This window comes from Pipistrellus kuhlii, unplaced genomic scaffold (assembly GCF_014108245.1).
Source record: "Pipistrellus kuhlii isolate mPipKuh1 unplaced genomic scaffold, mPipKuh1.p scaffold_m20_p_24, whole genome shotgun sequence".
NCBI lineage: Eukaryota > Metazoa > Chordata > Mammalia > Chiroptera > Vespertilionidae > Pipistrellus > Pipistrellus kuhlii.
The window spans coordinates 8,761,125-8,767,124 of NW_023425523.1; positions in this window are offsets into that span (position 1 = coordinate 8,761,125).

Here is a 6,000-nt window from a genome sequence, read left to right on the forward strand (position 1 = left end):
TAGCTTCTGGTAGATTCAGCCCGCGTGTGAAAAGAATCTCTGACTCACCAATCTGACCGAGGTTGGGATAAAGCCGCCTGTCCTGGGCGCATGCAATGGGTGTGTTAGCATGAAGAATTGTGGTTAGGAAGTGGGCATCTATCCCAGCATAAATAGGTCCAGATGCAAAAAAAAAAAAAAAAAAAAAAAAAAAAAAATTAAGGGAGAAAGGATCAGGAACTTGGCTTCTCCTTGGCTGTAGAATTGTGGTGAATATTTCAAAATAGCCATTGTATCCAATTTTTTCAGCTTGCATAATTTGCCTAATTTTCCCTGTAACATAGTTAAGTGGAAAACATGTATTTTGCATTTAGACATTAATTTTCAATCTGAAAGATTTGAAACATTGGACTCAGGGTGCCCTTTTCATTCTCTATTTCATAAAATATTCCAGTGAAAGCATTTTATTATTTTAATTTATCCTATGACTGGAGTGAGGCAGTTTCACATAAAAGTAGACAGCATGTTAAAACTAGACCTGAGTCTAGGGTTATAGCTTTGAGGAACTTTAAAGGTCTTAAAAATATATCATCCAATGCTTAAAGCTGCTTCCAATTGGCATGCTTGCTGAGGGGATATCCAGCAGTTTCAGAGATGGGGAATGGCATTATTATTATTATTATTATTTTAAATATCCTAAGAATAGACCTCTCTGTTTACTGAACCCTGACTCCTTCCTGGGTCACAGAATGAGTCGGGCTGTCTTTTTACATCACTGGTATTTGAAATAACTCACCATCCCATCCTTTACCCCTCACCACCTCTTTGTCCTGAATGTCTGTCAAGATATCTCTTCTCAGGCCACCTTTGCCCGTCTTCTTCTGGACCAAGTGGTTCCAATGGGATGAGAGAGCTACGGTTTCAAGTGGCCATTTGGCTGTACACATCTCTCTGTATCTGTATAATGTTTTTAAAAACACATCTTCCCTTCTCTGAGGCTCTGTCTATGTTTCTCTTACAGCACTAAGCACAAGGAGGGTGTGCCTCCCTGAGGCTCCCCTCCCCGAAGCTGGCAGCACACCGCCAAGGTGGGCTGGGGCCAGTACCAGCCATATCGAGATGGCTTCCACCACAGTCTCCGTGTCCCCTCCGAGGCCTGACTCCATGGTGGCAAACAGAAACTTGAGTAATATCTCCTTCCGGCACAGTTAACTGCTCCTCGCAGCAGCAGCAGCCGCTACCACCCACCTTCTCCTGGCAGGGCTCCAGGCAAGGTGAGGCTCTGAAACTTTTACACGGCACTAAATAGGTCAGGCACTCTGACAGGTAGTCCAGACCACCTCGTGATGGAAAGTGTGACTTGGCAGGCTGTTAGCAGCAGTGATCCTGGTGTTCAGGGTAGAGCTGAGTGGTGAATGTATATATATTGTATGATCCCTCTTTGTGCTGGGGGAATGCCACCCCCCTATTTTTTTTTTTTTTTTTTTTACCTGAACTCTGTTGAGGTTCCCACACATCTGTAGGTTCTTTACAACTTCTGGCAGCCATTCTTCGGGGCTCCAGTGGTGACTCCCCAGGTAAGAACGACTTCATTTTCCTCCCACCTGTTAGCTTTTCTCCAGGTACAGTGTAACATGACACCATCCAGAACTGAAGTTTCTTTGAACTGTGGTTTGTACAACTAGCACCTTGGGTTTATAAAAAGGGGGTAAAATTTCTGCCTTGTACTGTGACTATAAAAGCTCTTAACCTAATTTTCCAGCTGAGCCAATTTCAAATGAAATGGTTTCATGTCAGGACCATCAACATCTGGACGAGACTCTAACAGATCCTGCGATAAATCAGCAGCTGCTGTGGGCAAAAGGTCACTCTCATTCCAGATTCTCTGCCTGGAAAACACCGAGACAATAAATAAAATGACCACACAGATTGTGTAAGAGCCACAAGGGATTCGTGTGGGACAGAGCGTAGAGGCGAGCAGCTTTGGGTGGCAAAATTGGCAACCTTGTGATGTTGCTGTTCACATGAGTGAGTTGATGGGGGTGCAGACAAGAGGATGGGCAGCCTCCGTTCTTGGCCTGGGCCCTGCTCCCCAGCAGAACTTGGCACATCACTGCCTCTCCCAAAAAGATCCAATAGGTAACAACGGTGAAGATGCACTGGGGGGATGTGGTGGGGAAGAGAGTTTACATCACAGACAAATGGCTGCCCAGCCTTTGCCCAGACATCTCCTCCTTCCAAAGCAGCGTGTTAGCAGCTTCAATTATTTTTTTAAAAAACCTCCTTATACTAAGCCCAAGTCTATTTCCAATCATTCATGATTGTAGGCCTATGCATTTCTTAAGTCCACACAGCATGCTCTTTGTAAAGGTGCTAGCACATACTAGTACTCAAATAAGTTATTAATTTTTTCTTTACATGGTGGTCTCCACTCTTATAATCATTAAAGAGAGCTATCAATGCCTCGCTGGGAAAGTAATGCATAATGTAATTTCCTTTTAATAAGAATCTTTCCTAATTTTATGATAGGTCCTATCACTTGGAGACTACTGAATGTGTTTCAAAGAATAACAACCACTGTCAGTCCATTTCCACCACAGCAAGATGGCTTCTTTTCCTCTTGTGAACAGAATGTCCCTCTGGAGTGCTTTGTTGAGGCTGTAGTTTTGGGTCCTTAGTATAACTTTAAGGGACCCTCACTCTAACCATAAGAGTCTGCAATAACCATAAAAGTTTAAAAGTCAGCTATTTTAAGACTTCTTACCTCACCTGTTCCAGTTGTACCTTGGAATTTCACTGAGTATCTGATTCCAATGATAGCCAAGCTTTTGACTGAGCCTCCCTCCTCTTTGGACAAAGATCACAGCCTTGGTAGGTGTCAGTGCATTCTGCTGTTGTGTGACTCCTTGAGAACTTTCGTCCTGGCTGATCCTGAATAGTAGCTCTGGAAATGTTTGTGGGGCTGAAATCATAAGGAGCAGGAGGAAACAGCTGTTCTCCACAGCATATCATTACCACGTGGAGAGTCTGCCCACCATCAGACTTATATCAGGCCCAGTCTCTGCAATTTATTTCAAAGTTCTTAAGGACAAGTTGTTTATGCCATTCAGCATATTTCACATAATGTGCAGAATAAATGCTTTGGGCATCTTCCAAAGAGATGCTCTTTTGGAGCAATCAGGTTGTTCCTATCCTACAGATATGTGATTCCTGTTATTGATGACATTGCCCTCCTGTTTGTCTGGTTTCTTGGAAGGTCAGAGTCAGACTTGCAGCACACCTGCAGCAGATACACAGGATCTCGTGGTCCATATTCTAGATCCATCATTTTCTATATTAGTCATCATAGTTGTTCTACATATTCATCCTCTCCAAAATGTTTCTCACTTTAAAAACTCCTTTGCAGGACATGTCTTTTTGTACTCTTCCTAAAATCCTTAAGAAACGGGCAGAGTTTAAATAAGTAAGTAGTAATTCTTTGCTGTAACAGGAGTTCCCACTATGCTCATCACAGTATCAAGCACTATCTTGGGGAATCCAGAAAACCAAGGGCCTGGAGATGCAGGACTTCCCTTACTGGGGGGAACAAAGAAACAAGACCAAAGCACTTCTGCAAACTGTAGCTAACAAGTGCTACTAATGCCCAGAAGCCCACCCAGAAGCCTGAGAAATGTGGGTAAACTTCTCAGGGTTAAACTACTGAAGGCAAAGTTAGTAGTCAGTAAAACAAGCCCCACCCCTGCCCAGTCACTCCCATTCTATGGGTATAGCTAGATGTTCAACTCCTACCAACTGGCACAGCTGTCCCCAGCTGGGGACTCGGTACCACATAAGCCAGAAGCTGGGGAAAGAGAGAAACACTGTAGCTTGGCTACCTCTGCTAAGAAATGCCATCAGCTTGAAACATCTCCTTGGCAGAGGGAGGTCTCCAGGCATCTTGGGATCATTTATTCATTAACTGGCTTCCCACCACGAGTCAGGCATTGTGGTCGGTATTCTAAGACATACAAATGTGAGTGATTCAGGGACTGAAAGGTAAGCGAAGTAAGTCTGACACATAAATAGCCCTAATATAAGTTGAAATATGTGCCAAAAAGAAGCATAGGTAGATTCCTATGGGAGTTGAGAAGAGAAGAAGGTTTCTTTTAGCTAAGAAAGAGATCAGAGACACTTTCAAAGAGTTGGAACTACATCCTGAAATGAGGTGACTTTCGGAAACTGCCAAAGGATGAGGGCTGCTTGCCAGTGGAGTCAAGCATGTGATTAGAAAGTCCCATTCCTTCACTAATGTCTGGGGAGGGGAGAGGGACTGGAGATGGATTTCAATAACCAATGGCCAATGATTTCATCAATCATGCCTGTGTAATGAAGCCCCATAAGTGCCTGAAAGGACATGGTTCTGAAAGCTTCCAGGTCGGTGAGCACATGGAAATTTGGGGTGCAGCATGCTGGGAGGGGCATGGAAGCTCCGCACTCTTTCCTCATACCTTGCCTGTGCATCTCTCCCACCTGCCTGCTCCTGAGTTACATGCTCTTACGATAAAGTGCAATCCAGTAAGTAAGATGTTTCTTTCAGTTATGTGAGCCACTCCAACAAATTAATAAAATCCAAGAAGGGGGTGGTTGAAACTGCTAATCTATGCCAGTAGATCATAGCACAGGTGGTATGACCTGGACTTAAAATTGGCATAAGAAGTAAGGGCAAAGGGGTGTGTGGTTTTGTAGGATTAAGTGAACCCTTAATCTCTGGGATCTTCTGCTACCTCCACGTAGATAGTGTAAGAAGTGAGTTGAATTATAGGACATACCGCTGAATTGAAGAATTGTTTGGTTTGGGGGGAAACCCTCATATATTAGAATTGATACCAGGTGCCAAAGTAAAAAAAAATCTCCATTATTACTGGAGATTTTTAAGGATAATCAATTTAATACATTTTAGAGAATTTATAAATGTAATGATAAATTCTAATACTTCTAGTAACACTCCACTTTGGAAACTACTGTTATAGATAAATGCTATCTCCCTGGTTTTAAGATCCAATTCCACCACAAGAGTGTAACTTGAGATAAATTAATAACACCTTTGTCATATTTCCTCACTTGTACCATAGGTATAATAATAGATATCTACATCATAGTATTTTTATGAGGCTTTAATGAATTAAACATATATGGCCTGTTCTGGGACCTGGTAAATAATACGGTTTGCATTCATTGTTCTTGTTGCCATTGTTATAATTATAATCATTCGTTAGCATATGTTTACTGAAATATCTGTACCAAGTCCTGCATATAACTGAATGATAATTAAGATATTATAAATAAATAAAAAATCCTATAAAAATGACTGCAATATCCTCTGGTTGTGGGGGAACCAGCCACATTTTCACTTCTCACAGTCTGCATGAGCCTGGGCTGAGCAGATAGGTGGGAAAACTCCAGGCCCTAACAATGCTACAGAATTTGGTGCTGTTTCTGGCTTAGCCACCAACCAACCTAAATTTGCTGATCCAATAAAATGGGAATAACAATGTCTATTTGCAAGATGACTAGGGAGGGATTAGATTAGACCATAGCTATAAAGAGACCAACATAGTGCCTAGAAAATTGGCATGCAGAGACATTTAAAGCACATTTGAACCCGTGAAGGCCACTTGTCTTCCATCTGGAGAAAACTAGTCTGGTCACTTCTGACACGGTCAGGCTCTTTGGCAGGAATAGCTGTGGGGACAGTAAGGACAGAGGTGGAGCTCTTGATGGGCTGGTGGAGGCCACTGCAGGCAGATTTCTCCAGTCATCAAAACACCATGGGTTAGAGGAAGGAAAATATTGATGTTTTATTGAATTACTCCTATAGGTCAGATCATATATCTCCTCTGTGATCTAAACAATGAGCCGGTGCAGGAGGAATGCACAGCTGAGACTGATGAGATAAGCCTTCCTCAACCTCGACTTTTTCAAGACCCAGAAAATTGCTTCCTTTATTTAATTACAAATTAATTGAAAACACTCCCATGCTGA